This window comes from Solanum verrucosum, unplaced genomic scaffold (genome assembly GCF_900185275.1).
Source record: "Solanum verrucosum unplaced genomic scaffold, falcon-dt-bn FXZP01000435.1, whole genome shotgun sequence".
In the NCBI taxonomy this organism is placed as follows: domain Eukaryota; kingdom Viridiplantae; phylum Streptophyta; class Magnoliopsida; order Solanales; family Solanaceae; genus Solanum; species Solanum verrucosum.
This window is the reverse complement of record NW_026020465.1, coordinates 599,610-625,750: the sequence shown is the minus strand read 5'-3', so window position 1 is coordinate 625,750 and position 26,141 is coordinate 599,610. Positions and strand designations below refer to the sequence as shown.

General features: G+C 32.3%; 1 pseudogene; it reads right to left on the bottom strand.

Annotated features, from left to right (window-relative positions):
* LOC125808964 (proline-rich extensin-like protein EPR1) overlaps positions 1–11,197 on the bottom strand; it is a 39,258-nt pseudogene extending 28,061 nt beyond the window's left edge.
* Between the last annotated feature and the right edge of the window lie 14,944 nt (positions 11,198–26,141).

Sequence of the window (26,141 nt, the reverse complement as noted above, 5' to 3'; positions counted from 1 at the left end):
CAAAAGATGGATTGGAACATAAAGTGAAGTGCCCAAAAAATAACACGTCCAATTAGACTATACAAATGGAGTCTGCGACACGAGGGTTCATGCTATGCGTTTTACCTCGACCATAAAGGGGTGATCACTGTGTATTAAGATTCTTTTGTAAATACTATTTTTAATAGTTGTAATATTAAGAACTCCCCGTATTCTGACTTGCTAGACAAAATATGTTATGATTAGGAAAAATAATAATTAATAGGGATACGGAGCTACCAACCTCCATCTAATGTCTTGATCTAGAGATAGTATAGTTAACCTAAGGTATTTTATGAACGAATAAAATTAATTCGGGCCCACAAGTTTTGTAAAGGACTTACAGTGATATTCTCTTAATTGAGCCAAGAGGCTTTAGGAGACACAATATCTCCAATTTTGCACAATGAACACATCTAAATGAGTTGATAGTAAATCATTTGTTAGAGTTTCGATATCTAAGAGTTGTAACCCTACTTCGTCTTTAATTCTTGATTACAATCTAAGTAGTTTAAAGTATTTAAAAGTTCCCGCTATGGATGAAAATAAATATAAGAAGAAACATACTAGTAGGAAGTTAAGAAAAATAAGAAGAAAATTAAACAACTTATATCCAGAATACAAACAACTCAATATCACAAAAACTGAAAACGAAAAATTAGATCAGTTAATATATAATATATCTAAAATAGAATATAAATATATTCAATATTTAAAAATACAATGAATAACGAGAATAACGATATACACAAAAACTTACTGAAATAATTATAGCGAAAAGACAAGAATTAGCACATAGGCAAAGTAGACTTATCAGTAATATATTCGCATGAACTTGTAAAAAATCTATAGTAGCACAAAGGAAAACTATTTTATATCTACAAATACAGATAGAAAGTTTAGAATATAAACTTCAACACAATCTATAAATGAATAAGGAAGAATATGCCATAGACGAAAAAATATATGAAAACTATGACAGATTAAAAATAAAGATAATATTTTCTAATCTAGGAAGAAGATACAAGAAAATAGGTGACAATATAAGTTTAATGTTAGAAAAAGAAACGGTAAAACTAGAAGATAGTTTAACTGCTATGATAAGAATAACAAAAGAAAATGAAGAAATAGATAGAAAAACGGAAATTAAAAAAATAAAACAACAAGCAAAAAAGGAAGTACAACAATTAGAAGAAGTAAAAAATACTAAAATAATAGAACTAGAAAAAGAGCTGGCAATGTTAAAAGAAATGTATGAAATAAAACAAAAAGAAAAAGAACAAAAAACAAAATTAGCAAATGAGATAATTAAATTTAAAGAAAAATTGCAATTAGAAGATGAATTAGAAGAAAGAGAAGAAAATAACCAAGATAATCTATCTGAAATAAGAATTGATGAAATAAATGACGATGATCTAGATGAACAACATTCGGAAACAAGCGAAACATATACAAAACTTTTAACAAACATAAATAATACAAAGAATTTAGAAGTAAATACAGGAACGTAGACATGGATGAAAAACCAAGTACATCAGGAGTAAAAAATTCAAAAAATCCAAGATACCATATTGCAAACTATGAACAATATGATAAAGAAAAACTATATGGGATAAAAGATTAAATAAAAAATGGACACCTAAACCAATAACTGAACAATATGATTTTTTAGATTTAGACTGTAACATATATAAATAAAACCATTCAATTACGGATGAGATATATATCAAAACAATTAATAGATAACAAAATAGTAATGACAGAAACACCAGGATATATAGAAAGAACACTTATAGGAACAGTAAAATTATGGCTACAAAATTTATCAGATGAAAGTTTAAAAACTCTAAGAAGTAATAAAAAATCTATTGGTGAATTAGCTACTACAACTATGGAAATATTATATAAGTACGAAATAGCTATAAGAAATAAATTTAGTAGTATGACAACAGAAGTAGAAGAACAAAATAGAGAAAAAATCATAAACCGGAATCTAATGACAAAATTAGCAATATGTAATATGTGTTATATAGATGAATATACACGTGCATTTAGAGAATATTATTATAAAGGAACATATAGCACAGAAGAAAGTAAGGAAATAAGAAAATTATATTTTACAAAATTACCAGAACCTTTTAATTCAAAAGTAATAAAAAGTTGGGATGAAGTAGGATTAACAGATACCCTAGGAGCTAGAATAAAATTCTTACAACGATGGTTTATAGAACTATGTGAAAAACATAAAGAAGAAATAAAAATGGAAAAAATACTAGTAAAAAACTTAGCATGTTGCAAAAATAAAACGGCACCCCAATTTGATTGTACGGACAAATAATATAAAAAGAGATATAACAAATAATATAGATCAAAATATAAATATAAAAAACCAAGAAGAAGATACTATGTAAAAAACTACAAAACCAAAAAACCATATAGACCAAAGAGAAAGCTAACGGAATGTACTTGTTATAATTATGGAAAACTAGGACATATAGCTAGAGATTGTAAATTACCTAAAAATCCAAAGAAAAAATAAATATCAAAATAATAATAGACTATGAAAAATATACGCAAATAGAGTACGTAGATTATGAATTAGAAAGTGAAGATAGTATATATGAATTATCAGAAAACGAAGAAAAAAATCCAGTAATAGAATCAGATAATGAATACGATATCAATGACTGAAACAGATATACAAATAATAACTAAAGAAAAATATCAAGATGAAGAATTGGCAGAACAAAAAATAATATTTGATAATAATATATTTGAACAAATAAAAGGAAAAGAATTAGACTTAAGCATAGAAAAAATATTTGAAATACCAACAATAAGAAACTGGTTTAAACGACAAAAAGAAGAATATTATGTAGTAAGTCAAAGAGAACATATCATAGATTGCAAATACACCAAAGGAAAGGCTAAAATACCAATAATAAACAAACGAATAATAAATAAAGAAATACAAGATATTAAGGCTAAAAATCCAATTAAGTATGTACATTTAGGAGGAACAAAAATACTAATAAAAGCATGTTTTAGAGAAGGATTAGATACACCCATAGAAATATACTTAGCGGATGATAGAATTATACAACCTATAGAAAAAAGTATAATAAGTGCAGTAAAAGGTAACCTCATATACCAAAAATTTAAATTTATAATAAGTGCTAACTACTCAGTAGCAATAAATGACAGAAACATAGATAAATCACTAGTATTATATTGGAGAATGTCAGGGATAGAATTAGCCCCAGGAAGTAAAATATTTACAGCTAAATGTAAAACCTTATATGTTTTAACAACAAAACATAAAATAACAGCAAAAAATAAAAATAAAAAAATAAAAATAGAAGATCCTTTTGAAAGGATAGTTGCAGTCATAGATAATAATGATTATAATTATAATAAGATTGATATAGAAGAAGATATAGAAATAGTAAAAGAAAGACTAAGTACATCAAAAAGAATAAACTATGAATACCCCAAATATCATAAAAAATGAGTACCTCAAGAAGAATAGATAAAACTCCACAAAAATCAATAGAAGAAGAAATAGAACCATATCATTACTACATAAAGGAGTAATGGAACAACGAAAATATCTAATATTAATAAATACAGGATAAGAAGAAAACTATATTACTAGAGAACTAGTAACAGAAGATGAAATAATTACTACTGAACAATCATGCCCTGAACTACCAAAGGCATTAATATATACCGAAGAAACTACGGAAAAGGAAATAATCATTAGAGGAATACCAATAATAATAAAGTTTAAAGTATATCAAGGAGATAAAAATATCACTTTAGGAATAAAATGGTTAGAACAAGTAAAACCATATAATTTAGAAGACAAACAGTTAACAATAAATTATAAGAAGATAATAATAAAAAGAACTTTCTTATCATAAAAACATGCAAAATATATATACTTGCAAGGATAATAATAGAAGGATATTACAACAGATATTATACACAAATGATAGACACAGGAGCAGAAGCTAATATATGTAAATACAATTGCTTATCAGAAGATAAATGAGAAAAATTAAAAACACTGATAGTAGTAACAAGATTTAATAATGAAGGAAGCATGATTACATATAAGGCAAAAAATATAAAAATACAAATATGGGATAAGATATTATCTATAAAAGAAATATATAACTTTGAATTGACCACAAAAGATATGTTATTAGGAATACCATTTTTAGAAAAATTATACTCACATATAATAACAAAAACACACTGCTGGTTCACAACACCATGTAAACAAAAAATAGGAGCAAAAAGAGTAAATAACAAAAAACGAAAAACAACAGAATGGATAAAAGGAAGTGAAAAAATTACACAAAAATTAGAAAATATAAAAGAAGAAGACCCTAAAATAGAATTAATTATATTCTCTATAGATAAGGTAAAAATAATCCAAGATAAGTTAGAATTGCTATATAGTGAAGATCCTTTACAAGGATGGGAAAAACATAAAACAAAAGTAAAAATTGAGCTAATTGATAATAATAGCATAATAACCCAAAAACCATTAAAATATAATTTTAATGATTTAACAGAATTTAAGATACATATAAACGAATTATTAGAAAAAGGGTATATACAAGAAAGCAATAGCAAACAGACAAACCCAGCATTTATAGTAAATAAACATAGTGAACAAAAAAGAGGAAAAAGTAGAATGATTATTGATTATAGAAATTTAAATGCAAAAACTAAAACATATAATTACCCAATACCTAATAAAATATTAAAGATAAGACAAATACAAGGATATAATTACTTTAGTAAATTTGACTGCAAATCAGGATTTTACCACTTAAAGTTAGAAGAAGAATCTAAAAAACTTACATCATTTACAGTACCACAAGGATTTTATGAATGGAATGTATTACCATTTGGATATAAAAATGTCCCGGGCAGATATCAACATTTTATGGATAACTACTTTAAACAACTAGAAAATTGTGTAGTATATATTGATGATATATTACTATATTCTAAAACCTAAGATGAGCACATAAAATTATTAGAAAAATTCATACATATTATAGAATATTCAGGCACAAGTCTAAGCAAAAAGAAAGCAGACATAATGAAAAAGTAAATAGAATTTTTAGGAATACAAATAGATAAAAATGGAATAAAAATGCAAACACATATAGTACAAAAAATAATTAACTCAAATGAACAATTAGATACAAAAAAGAAATTACAATCATTTCTAGGACTAATAAATCAAGTAAGAGAATACATACCAAAATTAGCAAGGAATTTAAAACTATTGCAACAAAAGTTAAAGAAAGATGTAGAATACCAGTTTGATAAAAAAGACCAAACACAAATACAAAAAATAAAATTATTATGTAAGAACCTACCTAAACTATATTTTCCGGATGAAAACAAAAAATTTACTTATATAGTAGAATCAGACGCCAGTGAAAAAAGTTATGGAGGAGTCTTAAATTACAGGTATGATGAAGAAAAAATAGAACATCATTGCAAATATTATTCAAGAACATTTACTAATACGGAAATAAAATGGGAAATAAATAGGAAAGAATTATATTCAGTATATAAATGTTTATTATCATTTGAACCATATATTGTATATAACAAATTTATTATAAGAACGGATAACACACAAGTAAAATGGTGGCTAACAAGAAAAATACAAGATTCGGTAACTACAAAAGAAATAAGAAGATTGGTATTAAATATATTAAATTTTACATTTACTATTGAAGTAATAAAAACTGACAAGAATATTATTGCAGATTACTTATCAAGACAAAGCTACTCAAACTGAGAAAGAAAATACAATTGAAGATATACTCAAAGTCATTACTACACTTTGTATCAAAGTGGATAGTATGGACAATGAGATACAAAAACTAAAGTCTAAAGCTATAAGTCAGTCGCATGACTATAAACATGTAGAGATATGTCAATCGGAAGACACTAAACATCCAGAGCTAGAAGGAGACGTTGGGATACTCCAAAAAACCCATAATGATTGTTTCAATGCAGCTGCAGGTACAAGCAAAACAGTTAGGAAACAATATACCAGCACTAATCTAAACAAAATGTTTGAAAAGCCATTTACACCAAAAATACCAAAAGACCCATTGATTATATCACCGCAAACCTCAACATATCCAGAGAGCCTAAACAAAGACAAAAAACCTTATAACCATATCACACAAACCTATATTAGGAATATACATAAAATCCAAACATATTTGAATCTTAATCCCAGATCTACCACCACTAAAGAACCAACCCAAGATTATTTAACCCAAAAATTACAAGGGTACAATAAGTTGATAACTCAACCAAAAACTAAAGCAAATTTAGTCAAAACCTGTTATAACTATGGATTATTAAATACAGTTTATACATACGATGGAGAAGAACTAAGCGGTATACTAGAGATACACAGAGCATTCATAACCTATAAAAGAGTAACAAAGGGCAATCTATTTTATGTAATATTTTATGCGGCCCCAGCAGATATACTATATGATGAAATAAAACCAATAATACAAGTTGTAAAAATAGGATTAACCAGAGATATGATAATTCCAAAAGATATCGAACAACAACCAGAGATACAAGAAATTGAGATACCAAGTTTCTATGCTAATAAGAGAATAATTGGTATGCCAACAATTATCCAAGAACTAGCAAATAATTATCTAAATGGAAATGCAATATGAAGTTATTATTCACGAGACCAACTTATGATATATTCAAACTCAAAGGGAGCTAAGGCAAGCAGATATGGACGACATACAAAAATGGATATTATCTCTACTCAAACCAGAAGAACAACTTATTACTAGAGCATTAAAAAGGGGATTCATCTCAAATGAACTATTAACCAAATATTGTAAGCTAATTGGACACAAATATCCAGATCATATATGTTCAAAATGCAACGGAGAAGATAATGTGATACCAGATGTCCAGTTAGAATAATCGAATAAAGAGAAGAAGAAAAAGACAAAGAGATAAAAAGAAGATAATACATGGCCAAAAAAGACAAATAAAATATGTATTATTTTGTAGTACATTATTAAAGTAAGTAAAAAGTCATGAAGTAGGTGCAACAAGATAGACAAAGAGATAAGAGACAAAGACAATAAGATAAGAATGAACAAGTGACAACAAGATAGACAAAGAGATAAGAAGACAAAAGACAAGAAGATAAGAGAGCACGAGGATGAAGAAGAAAAGATGTAAAGTAAAGGCTTTCTCTTTTCTGAAAAGCCAAAGAGTATTGAATAGTACTATTATTGTAAATTATTAGTCTTATTGTAAAAAAAAGTGTAGTGTAAATTAGTCAACAATGTAGGATGCATATTAAAAGTGATAGGTGTGGTAGAGATAAGTGTAAAGTGGGTAGGTGTGGTAGTGTAAAAAAGTCATAAAGTAAATAGTACTATGTAAGAAAGTCATGAAGTAGTGTATTATTGTGCATTATTGTAAATTAATGTAAGATAGGATAGAATTTGTAAGTGTAGTAGATAGGATTTCCTTTCTATATAAAGGAAGGAAGATGTAAGATAAAAGGCAGACTTTAAATAAACAAAGCACTTTCATAAAAAAAAACTCTCTCAGATATTTAAAATACTTAATAGATAATGGAACAACCCTCAAATATCATGGATAAGCAAGAGGCAAAGGTATATTGTTCAAAAAATATGTAGAACCAATTTCATATATTCCTGAATATCATATATATGATTGAATAAATTTATGTTAGTTATTATGTATTAGAATTATTTGAATCATGTTTTCTAGTTTATTAGCACACTGGAAACAGGGAGAAAACTTCTATACTATGCCATCCTAATGTTGAAACCGGTAGGCGAGGAAAACCGTTTAGGGGAGTAAACAAAGTTGAGGCGCTGATAAGAAGGAAGTATCCGCTAAAGTACGATGCTAGTAGTAGCAAGAGAATATGATAAATAGATAATCTAGTTCATAATGATCTATTATAAATTTAATTAATTATGAATATGATAGAAAGGAATAATTGGAAATAAAAAACCTGCATGATAAAGAACATGACTACATACATGCATGATGAAATAATAAAAAACTATGAAACTTTAATCCTATATATACTTAAAGGAATAGAGATAATTGAATTAAGAAGAATCATATGGGAAAAATATTTAATGATGACGAATCAGAAAATATATTAAATCAACAATGGTATGAAATAAACCTACGTGATTTAGACCTCGAAAGAATAGAATGGTATGATTTAGAAATAAATTCAGATTAAAATGAACTACGAATATTTACAATATTGGACAGAAGCTATGGAAAATATAAAACTATTAGAACAATTAATGAAAAATAATTTATATATGTACCTAAGAACCCAAGATATGTTATATCTAGAATATATCATAAATAATATTAAAGAGATATCAAGATTAAAACACTTAGCAAAAGAATATTATAATAAAATCTTTAAAATGGATTCCTCACCTACCAAAAATGGTACACCTACCAAAAATGTCATAAATTTCTCACCTACCACACTACCAAAAATATCTTAGTATATCATGAATTTATCATCTACCAGTAAAATGAATTCCGCACCGAAAAATGGTCCACACTCTCTGTGGGGTTCGACCCCAATCTAGTTGAGTTACTATATGTTGACATCGACCATTTTAATATCTATTAAGTGTGTAGTTTGGGTGACATTAATTGTGAGAAGTGTGAATATGATAAATGATCTTGGGTACAAAATATTAGAATCCACTCTACATTTCATTGATAGAGATATAATATATTCCTAACATATGTGTAACAATAAAGCTCTCGAGATGTGGACTAGTCATATTGTTTAGTCGTCAAGCAAGGAACTTACATAATAGGAATGAGTATAGACCCACCTGCACGTGTGAGTGGGAGATGAAGTAATTAGTTTCGGATCACTTATGTCGGTCAATCTGCGTTCATATTAAAAATAAATAATAATATAATTATTAAATAATAAAAAGACACAATGATTAGGACTCAGCCTGAACTGGTGTCTTGTGTTTGTAAAGTAAGCAGGAACTTTTGCGTTCAAAAAAACAAACAAGAATGACAAAAATATATTTTTTTTCTTCTACCTTCTCCAATTTCTTTAAAGTTTCAGTGAAGATTTCTTCCTTAAAAAGTACTGGAACAACTCCGTGACAAGCTACAATTTTATATTATTGTTTTATATGGTGTAGTGCGTCTTTGAATGTGATTACACAGTTTTACCTGTAAAACAAAATTCAGTGATCTGCATACTATGTGTTTGAGTTTATATTCTTCCCAAAGTAATTACAAAAAGGCACATGGTTAATAACTTTAATACACCATAAAATATTTACGTACATGTAAGACTTAATAAACTGAGAAGCATAGGACATTCGAGATCAAATACCGAAAATAAATTATTTTATCCTAGCAGTGAGTATTTGATATATTTTGTTCCAACCAAAAATGTGTCAATGTTAATATGGATAAGTTTTTTGTTCATTTAAAAAAATAATGTGCAGAGTGAGACAAGATTTTTGGTTAGTAGATTATAGATATATGAGTTATTCTTCTTTCAAACAAAATATTCTTTGCACATTATATTAAAAGTAAAGCAAATTCTTACATGATTTTACGAAATTCCTTTTTCTCATTTCTACATTCAAATTTGCAAAAAAAATATATAAAACTCAAAATTCCTCCTATTTTTTTGGCCATTGTTTGCGCTTATTATTTTCTTTCAAAGTAAGTTAATACCAAATTATTAGAGTATATATAATGTAACTTATTTTCTAGTTTACTTCAATTTTAGCATCTACAATTATATTATCAAAAACTATGTACCAAAATTAGAAACTATCGCATCTGCACATGACTAAAAAGAGAAGCAAACATCAAAGATAGTCATGAGAAAATCAACTTAAACTAAATTATCAAAATAAAAGCTGAAAAGAAAGTGACTCATTTTATTTGATAGCAAATTTCATTCTTGTACAATATATAAGTAGATAAAATGTGGATTATAATATTATCCATCATTCAACCCATTTCTTTATTCGCATTAAATAATAACGAGTCAAATATTTTGTCGACTCATATCTAATATATTTTCGAGTCACCCAATGAGATATAATTTGTCCATTAGCCAACACTAGTCATGGCACATGACAAATACCATAGTTACTCACAAAGAAGTTAACAAAATTGGTTTAGAAAGTTTTGGAGTTTTTAACTTTGACACGGTAGGGATCTCAAGCTTTGAGAAAACAGGGGTCTAGGGATTTGAGATAGAAGGGGATGGGGTTTTGAAAAGCTAGGGGTTTGGGACTTTGAAAATCTAGGGGTCTGGGGATTTGATAAACTAGGGGTCTCGGGCTTTGAGAAATAAGGGGTCTTGGGATTTAAAAAACTAGGAGTCTCGGACTTTGAGAAACTAGGGGTCTCGGGGTTTGAGAAAGAAAGGGTCTCGGGCTTTGAGAAACTATGGGTCTCGAGCTTTGAGAAAGAAGATTTCTCTGGCTTTGAGAAAGAAGGGGTCTACATCTTTGAGGAACTAGGGATTTGGGGCCTTGAGAAAAAAAGGTTCTCGAGCTTTGAGAAATTAGGCGTATCGGGATTTGAGAAACTAGGTGTCTTAGGCTTTGTGAAACTTGGGGTCTTAGGCTTCGAAAAACTAGGTGTTTCGGTCTTTAAAAAAGAAGGGGTCTCCGTCTTTGAGAAACTAGGGGTTTCGGGCTTTGATAATGAAGGAGTATTGGGCTTTGAGAAACTAGGGGTCGAGGGCTTTGAGAAACTAGGTGTCTCAAGCTTTGTTAAACTAGGAGTCTCAGGCTTTGAGAAACTAGGGGTATCGGGCTTTAAGAAACTAGGGGTTTCGGGCTTTGAGAAACTAGGGGTTTCGGGCTTTGAGAAAGCAGGAGTATTGGGTTTTGAGAAACTAGGGTTGTGGCTTAGAGAAGGAAGGGGCTTGGGGATTTGAGAAACTAGGGGTCTCAGGCTTTGAGAAACTAGGGATCGCAGGCTTTGAGAAACTAGGGGACTATAGAATGTGATGTTCAGTTGTAGTAGTTATGTGGTCATGCATAAAGTATATAAATGCAAGCAATAAGATGGATGGCATGTTGTAATGCTGAGCCTTTTTTTGTAGATACAAGAAGCTTAGACAAAATATGTGTTTAGAGCAAATGAAAATTTTACATTCTAATGGTTTTCCATTTGGCTATATATAGGCTTTTAGATGCATCCACAAAGGAGGATTTCACTCATTGATGTGTTAGTTGGCCTATTTGTGTGCCAATATTATAGTATCTAGAACTTGTCTTACGATATTAATATTGTAGTATCTTTAATATCTCTAGAACAAAGGAATCCCCAGGTCTACTAACTTATCTTAGATTATTAAGGAAACAAACATTTGTTAAAATACTTATTATTTATTAATCACCTTTAAATTGTTAATCACAAAGTAATTTATGTCTTTTCTATATTTGTATCTTTTCTATTTTAATCAAATTAAATAAGAAGTGGGTACTAGAGAGACACCTCATGCCTTAATCAAATATAGTTGAACTTGACAGTAATGTTGGTTCCTCCTTGTAAGAACTAAAATCGTTAAATTTTTAACTAAATATTTTAAAATAAAAATATAACTCACATACTCATGTTTGATAAGGCATGTTTAACTGAATATCGTATTTTAATTTTAATTTGATTTAAGTAGTACATTTTTATATCTAAAAATATTAAAGTAATTATTGATAAGTTCATTTGTTTTGGAGAAACTATTAAATTTAAATTTGAATTTGAATACTTAGAAATTGTGATCAATGCTCTACAAAATAATATTATTATGAGTAAATTGCGATTACAACTTCTTTTTCTCCACGAGGTAGTGGTAGGGTCTGCATACACTCTACCCTCCCCAAATTTTATTAGTGGGATTTCACCGGATATGTATTGGGATTTCAGAATTCTTTCATGTTTCATCTCATATTTTAGTTGAATTCATTTTAACACCTTCCTTATTCTATTGTTTTTTGTGTTTCCTTTCTCTTTCATAATTTTGATACAAATCAATCAAACCTATTAAAGGTTATCTAAATAGCATGTTAAACATGAATTAGATCATTACTAATTCAAAGATGGAGTTTTCGTTTATTTTTTAAACGAATAAGCAACCCAAAAGGCTTGTTTGTGTATCTCATCGAGGTGATGAGAATCAAGTGTGCGTAGTAAAATAAATAAACAAACTTTGTATTTTGAATAAAAATCACCAAACTTGAAAAGGGCTACCTACGTATTGTGCGCAACTTACAAAGTTTGAAATGCGAAGTAATAAAACTTTATCTTTTTTATTTTTGAATAAGGATAAACACTGTTTTTAATGAGGACAAAAACTCATTTATTTACTTGAATAAGAATTTATATTTTTTAAATTTTTTTAACTTAAATCACCGAACTCGAAAAAACATGCCTATAAATTTGATTAAGGTGAGAATCAGGTTTGCGTTGTTTCTCCAGATTCAATAGTAATTTTTTGGAAAGATTGGAGCATTGTTTGAAAAATGTGACTATTTTTGTTTTTGTGAAAATGGTATGAAAGACTTTTAAAACAAAATTAAGGCTTAATAATGCATATCATTCAAGGTGTTCAGTGGTAAAGATTAGAGTTAGGTAACTATGTTTGAAACTATTAATGTGCCACGTGCGGTGAACATTTGTGTATTCGTTCATGTTAAAACATCTAGAACTTGCCTAGTGTGTATGAAAAATTGAACTTGTTGGATGAGATCAAGACATTTTCTTGTTTTAACCTACAATTTTTTTTAACTACAGTGTATAGCTACCTAAATATTTTCCTTAGTTAACCCTATTGAGCCTATCGGCTTGTAATGTTCCATTTAATAAGAAATTAATTTTATGTGTGAATTGACCATTTTGGCCTTTCCCTTAGGGCCTGTTTGGAAGGCCACAATGGAATTGAGAATTGGTGTAATTACTCTCTTTGTCCTGTTTGGTAGACCAAGTAATTTCTTGGTAAGAGGGGAATTGGATGTAATTGAAACGGAGTAATTACACTCCTCAATTCCCAAGGAAGGGTAAGGAATTGAGTGTAATTACACCATGTAATTACATGAATTTTTTAATATTATATTTTTTTAATATATTTTTGTTTGGAATACCAAGACACTTCTTCCTTTTATGTCTGGACATTTTCATTTCTAAGAACGGCACAGCAACAAACCCTGTACTTCTTCTTTCAAGTAAGATTTCTTTCTTGATTCATTTTACTTTCATATTTTGATGTCTAGGTAGATTATGTATGAATTTTATCTTTGTATTTTCTTCTATTAGTTTTTTAGATTAAAATAAATATGAGAATTATTTTTTTTCTTTAATTTCAAATAATAATAATAATAATAAATAATTAGAAAATCGATTTTAACAATCAGTTATACATAGTAACATTATTTATTCAAAATCTGATCTATTTTAAAATTTAACTGTGTAATTACATTCGTCCAACCAAACAGGACAAAGGGAATTACACTGTAATTACACTGTGGCAACCATACAGGTCAATGTAATTACTAGGTTGGTAATTACTACCCTAGTAATTACACCAATTCCAATTACCAGGTGGCTTTCCAAACAGACCCTTAATGTTTTTATGCTTAGTATATGTTGCAGGAATGGTTGGTATTGTCCCCGATGCATTCGGGTGAGATTTTCATGGATCTGAGCCATTTGAGTTGAATTATATTGGAATAGTTGATTTTGGTCAACATTATGAGAATTGAGCATTAGACGGTGACTCTATCAGTAGTATTGAGTCCGGAACATTGAGTTTGGCTTCTTAGGGTGGAAAATTAGAGTCTCGAGACCTTAGGTTGTGATTAGGGTATTTAGGTAAAAAGTTGAATTTTTGGCCTAAATGGGTTCGGGGGGTATTTTGGTCATAACATATTTTAATGAAATTCGATGATTTCATTGGTTCAGAAAACATGTTTAATGACGACTTTGCACTATTGGTTCATGTTGATTGGGTTTCAAATGAGTTTCGAGGGTCAAAAAGATGTTTTAAAGGTTGTTAAAGCACAATTTTAGCGACGAAAAATGGGTTTTAGCGACCAAATAGTTGAGTTAAATATCTATTCGAAACCATTTCTTATTTTTGATATTTTGGAAGTTAGAAAGGTCTGTTTAAGGTGATTTCCTATATTTTTCTCTCTCTTAATTATTGGGTATGCATTTCTAGGCTTCTTTTACTTGTTTCCCAAGAATATCTCTTTCAAACTTCATGATTTCTATCCACAAACCGGAGATTCTAAACCTCAACCTAGAGAAATAAAAATGGTTGATTTGGAATGAGTTTTCATTGATTCTTGGGATTTAAGGTCCTTGTATTGTGGGTGAACTGATTTTGATAGAAGTTTTCCAAAATTTCTCGTTTTAGAATGCGTTTCAAATGACATTTTTTGAGTATTTCCCTTATAGGTGAAAAAATGGTTCTTACTCAATTTGATCATCAATTTGGACTCGTTTTCACTTGGGTTTTCACCCATAGAGTTTTTTCACTTGATGAACTTGAATTTCTAACAAAATTCTGACTTTACCATTTTTTCGATTTTGAAGAGTTTATGGGGTGATCTTAGATCTGATTTTAGACCTTAGCAAAACGGGTATTGTTGGAACCCTCTTGATGGGTATCTTCCATTTTCGATAGTTTGAGATCTTTCTGAGACTGTTGATAGAGGAAAAGTACTGGTAGAGTTATTCAAGTGAAGTTTCAACTTTCGAGGTAGGTTTGGCTTATCCTTCTTCTATACTCGGTTAAGTAATTAATCTTTCTTATGAACTAGAATATTGGATGGGATTGTAGTATGAGATTAAGATGTTAGAAATTGTAGACTTTATTGCTTCGCCTGTGAGGGTCTTATTTGTAATGCTTAGCCCGTGTGGGAGGCTTATATGATACTACTATGTGCTTTGAGAGCATGTGATACATGAGACTTGCCTGACAGAGGGGTTGAGTTGTCTATTCTAACATTTTTACTTGAAATGCCCAATTTAGAGGCTTGAACTTTTTTTGGTCACATCTTAAATGAAAAGAATGTTTCCGAATGGTTACGGCTTATTTCAAATGAATTATTTTTACTATTTTTCCATGTGTGGGTTTATATAATGATTTATTGAGTTTGGGGACTTTGGACTCTTTTAGACCTATGCTGAATTGATTATGCCTCTATGTTGTCTGTGTTGTAATGCATTCATCCTCATTCATCATAGCATTGATCATGGAAGTATGAGAAATTAGAGAACTATTATTTTGAGAAAAGAAAATGAGACACCTTACTTTTATTCTTGACCATGAGTTAGGTTGCAAAATAATGAGATATTGAGATTATGAGATTGGTATATGGACTGAGAGTCCTTCATGGGTCCTTGTCAAGAAGTTAATACCTAGCTAGGTGTATACGAGAGGTTGTGCGACAACTTTGGTTCCATCACATCATTTCCTCATTGGATTGCATTGCATTGGCTAACTTTGTTTGTTGTGTAATTCGCCTGCTGATATGAGAAATTGTTTGTAACCTTACGTGTTTACTTTACTCGCATTGTTCTTATATTAATTGGCGGCACTGATGTCGGAATGGGACTTTTTTGTATACAGCATGAAGTGTTTTGTAGTTTATTTCATAAGTTTGATTAATTACTTTATACTTAGTCGACCAAGTCTATTGAGTACATATGGATTGTACTCGCCCCTACTTCTGTAAACTTTTTTTGCAGCCCTTAGTATAAGTGGTAATTGAGACAGCTGAATTGATCATGCAATGTTTGAGCTTCGAGGTTGTGGAGAGATCTTTGTCTGTATCATCATTCAAGCTTTATCTTTAATTTATGTCTTTATGTATATTTCAAAGACAAGTGTTGAATTTTAAATTCACATATTGTTTTAGAATACTCTTTAATGCTTATGTGTAACACCTTTCAACTCTACTCTTAGAAGCTTAATCATTTGTCGCAAGTATATAAACTTGAACCGAGTGATGTCCAACTTGTACATGTATTTTAAGGCTCTTTACCAAATGTAAAAAGGGTATGAGGAGTGATTTAGGGTCATAAGGGACCTCTAACACCAAGACTAATTCAAAATATTTCTATCGGCTAAGGTTTTGCATGAGTCCATATAAGGTTCAACTTCAAACAATCATATCTCTTAGAATATTAAGAGTTAGGTGACCTTTAACCTATCACATTAAAGGTTTATGAGTCTTCTTTCCAACGCCGCCAAGTTTGCAACAATCAAAATTTGGAGTAAGAAGTTATGACTAGTTTACAAAAGACTCTCCGACTTGGAAGAAGCTCCACGAAGGCTCCGCGATACAGAGTGAATACGGACCTCACTGTCCGCAGGAATAAAATTCCAACTTCTAATTCTTATTATTTATTTTTTAAGGGTATTATTGTCCTAAAAAATATTAGGGAGTCCTCTAAATAGTCCTAAATGCGTAAAAAATCAGTTTTTCATAATTAAATCCTCTCATTCACTCCTAAAATTCTACCCACAAGAACTTTAAGAAACATCAATGCTAGGGTTCATCTTTCAAGATTCTCCATCAAGCTTCCCTACTAAGGTATGTAAGGCTTCAATGAGAGTATATCTTCACTCTCATACCTAAAATATTTTTATTTTCAAGAGCTCTTCAAGATTCTTAGAAGCCAAGCAAAGACTTTTTGTGAACTTAGGATATTCTTCATTACTTCATGTTTCATCATTTCGCTTTGATTTAAAAACTTTATTGTACTTATTTTGATTTAAAAACTATATTGTACTTATTTAGCATGATTCCATGGTTCCTTAAAACATTTATGACTTTTAATCATAAAGACTTTTATGATATGAATTTCAACCTAAATTCAGGTTACTTTAGATATGACTTTGGAGCTTAGTCTCATATATGATTCAAACTAATAAATGGTTTTCATACCTATGAGCATTATATGAATAAATGTTGTTTTGGGACGACTATTTAATACTCAAAAGACACAGGTTTTGGAAAATCCAAGTCCCATAACTACGTTCCACTGTAGGATTATGTTTTACCGCCTTGTTGGATGACCATTTAGCCCTGAGAGGCTCAGACTAGTCGATCCACATAGATATGATATGGGCATACACTCTGGTAAGGTGTAGGTCGGCCCTCCCAACTAGGTTAGTTGTTGAACATCATGAGCTCACATGGTGTATGTCGGTTATAAGAAACTCCCTAGTTTATACATTTTTCTAACGATATGCTCTGAACTCTACTCGATTCACTTTAAGTATGTTATTTATAGCTATGATTATGCAGGACTATTGAAATAGACTAATTTTAATATATGCTTTTGAAGAAAGACTGAATGGTTTTGAGACAGGAACTCCAACTATTTTCTCTTTAGTTTTTTTCACTACGCATATGATTTTGGCAACCTTATTTTACTAGCCTCGTTATGAAATTTTATGATTATGCTAGTGTCCCTTAGTTACTCAGTACATTCCACGTACTAACGCATACTTTTTTCTGCCTTGCATCCTTTTACGATGTAGATTTTGGCGCTCGTACTCAGACTCGTTGCTAGTGAGGTTGCAGCAGTTGGTGAGTCCTCCTCATTCGAGGACTTCCTAGATTAGTTGTTAGTCAAATTTTAGTACTTTCTTTGTTATTTGGTTTGAGGAAACTGAGGGACATGTCCTAGTAAACTTATTTCTTTAGAGGCTTATTTCAAATATGAGTAGTCAATCATCATAGATACGTTGATTTCCTTATTAAGACTTATTAAGCATGTGTTCCAACTTCCAAATTAGTTTCATAAGATATGCTTTGATTTTTTATGACAATGGTTAGCTTGGGGACACTTATGGTTCTAAGTACCGTGTCTCGGCTGGGGTGTAGATTTAGGTCGTGACATTATGATACCAAGTTTTGAGAATTATTTGTTGTATCTCAATTTTTCTTCTTTTATGACCTAACATCATCCCAGAAGTCTCATATGTGTATTTACCTTCTATTTTGTATCATTTGAGATAAATCTTGAGTTAGATTCTTTGGCTTACACATCGGGTTGGGTTAGGGTATATGCCATCATGATCTCAGTTTTTGGGTAAGGACAAATGGTATTAGAGCACAAGGTTCACCAGTTTCATAAGTTAAAGAACAAGGTATCTAGTAGAGTTTTGTAGATCGGTATCTAGATGTTTGTACCTATCTTCAAAAGGCTATGAGATGTTTCATAGGGAAGTTTCTTTCATTGATTCCTTGTCGTGTAAGCTATTTATATCAATTGTTTTAAATCTATAATATATTCTTTCTGCGCTAGATGTGAAGGTCGGGTTGGAGAGGGCAATTCCTGCTCGAGGATGATTTAAGGAGGCCCCACCCGAGCCCGATTATAAGTATGAGGATGTGGAGCATCATACGAAAGAAGTGAGGAATTAGTTGGTTAAACTTCGAGTGTTGGATGTTAGATTTTAGGTGTCTATTCAGCCCTGCTTGTCATTTCTCTAAGATTTATGACTCCACTTATTTCTGCTACTATTATTATGTCTACTTCGGAGAAAAAGAGTTTTGAGAGATTCGTCAGAATATTGCCTCCGAATTTTGATGGTGTGACTGGTGAATAGGCTTATGACTTTTTGACTGAGTGTCAGGATAAATTGTTCAACCTAAGTATTTTGGAGACACATGGAGAGTCTTATACCTCTTTTCAGTTTACAGGTATAGCTAGGGAGTGGAGGAGATCAATGTTACTAGTAGGTCCTTTGGTTATCCTCAAATGACTTGGGATCAATTCACTGAGGAAACTCGTGAGAGATTTGTGCCTAATATTGTAACACCTCGAAATTTTTAAAAAAAATTATGAACTGAAGTCTGGTTTACGCGTCCCATCTATGAACCGTAGAAGCTTCTATGGGCCGTAGATGGCAACCGTAGGAAGTGGGAAAAATAATTATCTAAAATCAAGTTCCAGTACCCTTTTTACATTCACCAAGACGGTCTGTTAATCATTGTACGAGTCGTAGGTATGTCTCATAGGTGAGTCTCATACTTAGTGAAATTTTAAGGGATAAAGTTGGTTTCTATGGTTGGCATGTACGGATGTAGGAATCCCTACGATCCGTACACGGATTCCATCAAAAGTTGGTCCAAAATGCTAGTTTTTGAACCTAGATACGGTGTGTAGAAGGGTCCAAACTATAGGTGAGGTTCGACAATTATTTTTAAAGGGTTTTTGAGTCTTTTCCAAAATGATTTAACCTAAAACTATGTCATTATACCTATACCCTAATCCCTATATAAATGTTTTAAGACCCAAATTTACATATTTCAATTCATTCTCCTAAATTCCTTAAACTTGACCAAACTCATTCTCCCAATTCTCTCAAGTCTAAGGAAGAAGAAGAAGAGTTAGGGTTTCATTCAAGTCTCCAAATTCTTCATTTTCTTGGCTTAAGGGATCAAGGTATGTGTGCATTCACCCATGGAGTCATTTCCTCCATGAGGTCCCTAAGGTTTTCAACTTCTCAACTAAGTTTCCAATCGATCAAATTAGGTTTCATTCAATTATGATTAATTATGATTAATTAAGTCTTCTAATATATTATTTGGTGTTAATCTATGATATTTAGTTGAAATTGCATTTACCCACTGATGAATCCACAAATTGGACTAATTTGGGACTATATTTTGAAAGAATTAGTGTCCTCAAATGCATATTTTATCTCAATATCTGATGAAAACCCTTAAGTTTCAGGTATTTGGAGTTTGAGGGAAAGCATGGACACTACTTAGCAAAAAAGGAACAAAGGTAGTTGAAAGAACGAAGAAATGAAGATCTGAGAATCGCTGAACACATTCGGTGAGTCACTAAAAGGTCTTATCCTCGCCTTTTGTTCCAGTGTGCTGTGCCCTGAAAGAAAGGATCAAATCGGCGGTGAAAAGGAGCAGTCGGTGTGTCGCCAAGCAGTTCCGCGAAGCAGTACTATGTCGCCCAATGATCCAAAACATAACGATGCTGAAGGATAGAGCAAGACGGAGATGAAATCTACCAAAGGGCGGATCGCCGAGTTGATCAGACGATCTCGACTAACGACGCTGAATGATCCGTTGCAACACAGATTTTTGAAAACCATAAATACTCGTAGAGAGTTGTAGCTTAATATCATATTTTTAATTAATATAGAAGTTTTTAACATAGAATTTTGAGTTCTAAGTTTGGAGAGGGTTTTGAACTACTTGAAGATTCAAAAGGTTTCAACTCCAAGAATTTAGACTTGGGTCTTGTGGATTCTTCACTCTTTGCTTGTTTTCAAACTTAAATCTTCATACCTATTTGAATGCAAACTCATATTGGCATAAATTTCTATCTATTTTACATGTCTAGCTAAAACCCCAATTCCCGGGGTGTGATTTTATGAATATGGGTTAGATTATTTGTTGGGTCTTGCTTGTTGATGGTTTATTTGTTGTGTAAATGTGATTTTGTTTAGTAGTTGGGTGGAGCTTAATTAAATTGTAGTTGCAAATACAATTTCACATTTGTGTTTTCGGCTTGCTCGAGAGAGAGGTCGCAAAACTAAGACTACTAAATTAATGGCCGGTGGGATTGGGTCGACATGAGGTTCAACTTGAGAGAGTGAACCCTAGTCCTTCTCCCACACACTCAGCTCGAGAGAGTGAGTGGGTTAAGGAAGAGGTTGTTCTTCATGCGGCAACTCGGTGTTCGAGAGAAACCGAGTTGATTCGGGGTAGGTTGCTCGAGAGAGAATTTACCCTCACTATAGTCTAGCCTAGTCACAAATATTCAACAGATTTATTATCAAAAGCATGTACCCAATAGTTTAGTCTATCTCGTATTCCTATCACATCCCAATAATTCTCTCTCCTTGATTAGTACTCTTTGCATTTTTGTTGTTTTTGCTTACTTGTCACAAACTCCCATTGATAATTGACGCTTGCACCCCTTAGATTTAACACATTTATATTCGATAATGTTTTTAGCTATGACTAATTAGAACTAAATTTTATTTTTCAATTAATTCTCAAGCACACTCCCTTGGGACTCAACCCCAACCCTTGGTTGGGTTACTTTACTATTGTACGATCACAGACACTTTCATTGGAAGTTGTGTCTTGATTACGCAAACATCAAAATGGCGACGTTGCTAGGGAGTGGTATTATTTTAAAATTCTTAAATTAGTAGAATTTGTGTTCTGGATAGTTGTAGTTCTACTCACTTAACTTTCAGTTTTGCTTTGAGTGTTTGTGTGTCACAACAGGACATATGAGTGCAAACAGGGAAAATAGTTGCCAAGAAGGACATCCAAGGGATGGTGCTCTCCATCGAGTCGACTTCGATAATGTTAATAGTGTCTATAACCCGGCCCACATGGGTGAGATGGGTGCAATTCGCATGCCACAAGGCGACGGAAATGCAATGTTTGAAGTTACTAGCGTGACACTCCAGCTCATACATTCAAGAGGTTTATATGGAGGGTTAGAGCATGAAGATTCGCACGAACATATACGAAGCTTTGTGGAAGTGCACACCCATTTATCGTTCAAGAATCTATCGCAAGAATCCATACGGCTTTGCTTATTTCCATTATCATTGACCGGGGGAGCTACTAAATGGTTGGTCGAGCTTCCAAACAACTCCATAAAGTCATAGGAGGATTTGGTTATGGCCTTTCACGAAAAATTCTTTCCTCCATCAAGAATGATGAAACCGAAGGACAACATCCAGAATTTTAAGCAAAAGAATGGCGAACCAATTCACGAATCATGGACAAGGTTCAAGAGATTTTTGCGAAAGTGCCCAACACATGGACTGCCAAGTGAATTATTGCTCCAATACTTTTATCGTAGTCTGGACTCGATTAATAAAGGGATAGCTGATAAATTGGTTCAATGAGGAATAATGTTACAATCATTTCAAGTAGCCTCATTTCTCCTAGATAGTATGACTAAAGTAAACCGGACATGGTACACCAAAGATGATCAAGTTTCCCCACTGTACTTTAGATTAATGCAAGAACAACTCGATAAAGAGAAGGAGAGGGACGAAAACATCAAAAAGATGTTGTCTCAAAAGGAAATTCTACAAGAACACATGAAGGGGACATATGGAGTATTTCGAGTAGAGGAGGGGTTCTTCTTCCGGTTACTCAAGACCAGGGGAGAATCAAGGTTGGAACTCCAAAAGATATGAGGAAGGTTTCCACCCACGCTATCAACACCGGAGTTGAAATCAAGATTAGAACTATTACAGGGGAAAAGAACCAAGGAGATATTGGCAAGATTAGGCTGAGCAAGATGATCATGAGGAGGACCATACTCACTTGAGTGTAAGCCCAAAATCTAAAAAGAGTGGAAGTAGTCCTCAGGCAAATGATTTATTGTCAAGCATACTTGATAAAGTTGAGGGCTCTGATAATTTGATAAAAGGGATGAAAGATGACTTTTCATCATTAAACAGTAAAGTGAATTCTCATGTTGATGCCATCAAAATGCTGGAAGGTCAATTGAGTTTACTATCAGCTCAATTAACATCCAAAACACTAATGGAAGATAATGAAAAAGGGCTCGATGTAGTTACCCGTCGCGGAAAGGTGGCAATAGGGAATGTAAAGGAAGATGAGGATCCTCAAAAGCATGAAGAATACCAAGGTATGGAAGAACAAGAATTACCGATTCAACAAAACCTTGCCAAATAACCATAGGAAGAAGCGGAGCAACATTTTCAAGTTCCAAAAGTTATGCACCATTTACCCAAAATACCTCCACCATTTCCCCAACGCTTGAAAAAGAGAATGGAGATGAGAAGTTCAAAAAATTCTTATCAGTGTTCAAGAAATTATCAATTAACCTTCCTCTGGTGGAAGCATTGTTGGAAATGCCAGGATAGGCCAAATTCATGAAAGAATTAGTTACAAAGAAAAGGAACTTCGACTATGAAACTATTGAAGTGCCCCATAGTTGCAGCGCAATTATGACAAAAGAGTTAATCACTAAGAGAGAATATCCTGGGGCATTCACCATCCCGTGCACCATTGGCATGCTCCAATTTTCTAAAGCTTTGTGAGATTTAGGAGCAAGCATCAACTTGATGTCCTATGCAATATACAAGCAATTTGGTTTGGGCAACCAAAGGCAACCACAATGAGACTTCTTATGGCAGATCGATCAATCAAGCACCCAGTGGGGATACTCTATGACATCTTGGTAAAAGTAGATCGGTCCATCTTTCTAGCTGACTTTGTGATTTTAGATTGTGAGATCGATGCTGAAATCCCCATTATTTTGGGAAGGCCATTCTTAGCAATCAGGAGGGCATAGGTTGATGTCGAAAATGGGAAATTGAAGTTCCGGGTGAACGATGATGAGGTAACCTTCAATATTTGCAAATCCATGAAACAACCAAGCGATATCCATGTGGTGTCTACTAAGGATGTTATAGATTAGACGGTGGCAAATGTGAGCCATTTGATGCGAACGAATGAACCCCATGAATATGTGCTTGCTAATTATGATGAATCTGAAGTTCAAGGCTATGATGAAGTGGTAGCTACCTTATTGGGGTTAGGAATATATTCAAGGAATCCAATCAAGTTAAATATCAACCTAAAAACAGAGAAAGTCCTTCGGCAAAGCCATCAGCTAAGGAACCGCCAAATCTGGAGTTAAAAGCACTACCCTCTCTTCTCAAATATTCCTTCTTGGGAGCCAATAATACTTTACCAGTTATTATCACAGCTGACTTGCTTAAAAGGCAGGTGAAATTGCTTATTGAAGTACTGCAGAAGCATATAAAAGCTATATGGACCATAGCTGATATAGTGGGCATTCCTCCTCGTATCTGTACGCACAAGATTCGACTTGATAATGAATGTAAACCTAGTGTGAAACATCAATGGAGATTGAACCCACCAATGCAAGAGGTGGTGAAAAAGGAGATCATCAAGTGGTTAGACGCGGGAGTAATTTACCCGATTGCAGATAGTAAATGGGTAAGCCCGATGCAATGTATATAAAAAAAAAGAGGTATCACTGTAGTCCCAAATGCAAAGGGGGAACTCATGCCGACTAGACCAGCGACTGGGTGGAGAGTATAGATGGACTATCGAAAACCTAATTCATGGACCGAAAAGGACCACTTTCCAATGCCTTTCATGGACCAGATGCTTGACCGGTTATCGAAAATGGGGTGGTATTGTTTCTTAGATGGTACTCCGCCTACAATCAATTTTCTATTGCGCCTGAAGACCAAGAGAAAACCATTTTTACTTTCCCTTATGGAACATTTGCATTCAAAAGAAAGCCATTCCGGTTATGACTGTTGAATGCCAGTGGTTCTGACTATTGAATTCCAGTGATTGTATGCCTTAATCTGGATTAAAATTTGAAGGGTTGTGTTTGGGTGCTATGGGTCATACCTTGATCGTACTAGTGTATACTTTGATTTTGTCTTCAGGGATTACAGGGTTGGATTCAAGAAGGTGGGTTGAAAATAGGTACGTTAAGCCGTATGGCGAGCTGGGTCGAGCTCGTCGAACCACTCGGCGGTTCGCCTAACGTCCCTATCTCGCCTTTAATTTAATGATAAATATGTTGTTAATTCTGTAACTTTCGGCGAGAAGTTGAAGGTCGCCAAAGACTTTCAGCGACTCACCGAAAGTCTCGTTTTACCCTTGTCAACTCCCCTGGATCTCTGTGCACTATAGCTTTCAGCAGACTAACCCTAGATCGCCGAATTAAGGGTGACAATTGGACAGGACCGGATCAACAGGACCGGTTTTACCGGAACCGGTCCTCGTTACCGGATTTATTTACCGGAACCGGTTTTACCGGAAATTTCGAAAGGTTCCGTCCGGTCCCTTAGTTACCGCATAGGAACCGGTTTGGACCGGACCGGAATCGGTTCTTACCGGATCATTGTGTACCGGTAATTTTTTTTTATTTTTTTATTAACTTTAATTATTATATAATATTATATTATTAAAAAACTTCAATTTAAAACTTTAAAGTTTCAATTGAATTTAGCTTTAAACTTTAAACTTTAAAGTTTAAAATTGACTTTAAATTTTAAAGTTTATATTGAATTTAAAGTTTAAAATTGACTTTAAAGTTTAAAGTTTATATTGAATTTAAAGTTTAAACCTTAAAATTCAATTTTATATTAAAGTTTAAACTAATATTAAAATAGTTGAAGATTAAATTTCTAAAATGACTTGGATTAAATATAAGAGACTATTTTAAAAGAAAATCAAGGCGAATAGCCATATATTAATTCAAATAAATAAATTGTACATAACAAATATTAGAAAGAGACAAAGAGTACATAATCTAGGTATTGATTATTAATTATTGTACTAACAATTGAAACTTTTTTAAAAATATTTTCGTAACTTTTGTATCATTTCAAAAGAAACATTTTTTGGAACTTGTATTTGTCGTTCTTCTTCCATTGCTTCCATGCCATCATCACTAGTATCACCAAATATTTCATCTATTTCGTCTTCTATTTGGCTATTTAATTGTGGTAGTCTGGTATTTCTTCTTTCGGCATTGACCCAATCTCGAAACAACACCGATATTTCCAAACTATCATTTGCTAATGAATATCGATGAACTCCAATCATAAATTTCGCCGCACTAAAGGCTTGCTCCAAAGCAACCGATGATGCTTGAATCGCTAGCAAATCTTGAACAATCCTAGCAAGGGTCGGAAATTGATTTTCACAATTCTTCCACCATACTAATATTAGAGCTTGAAGTTATCCTTCTTCATGCCTAATCTTTTCCCGTGCCTGATTGAAATATAAATCAAAATCATTATTAGTAGATGATTCAAGCTCAAGATAATCATCCATCCAATCATCCGTATCATCACTTCTAGGTTTACAAGATGGAGGTTCAACTATTGAAATATTTTTTTTCATAGATTTATATGTATTATATAACTCTCTAGCTTTTATATATATGCTACTTTTACAATCTTCAACACTAGGAGTTTCATC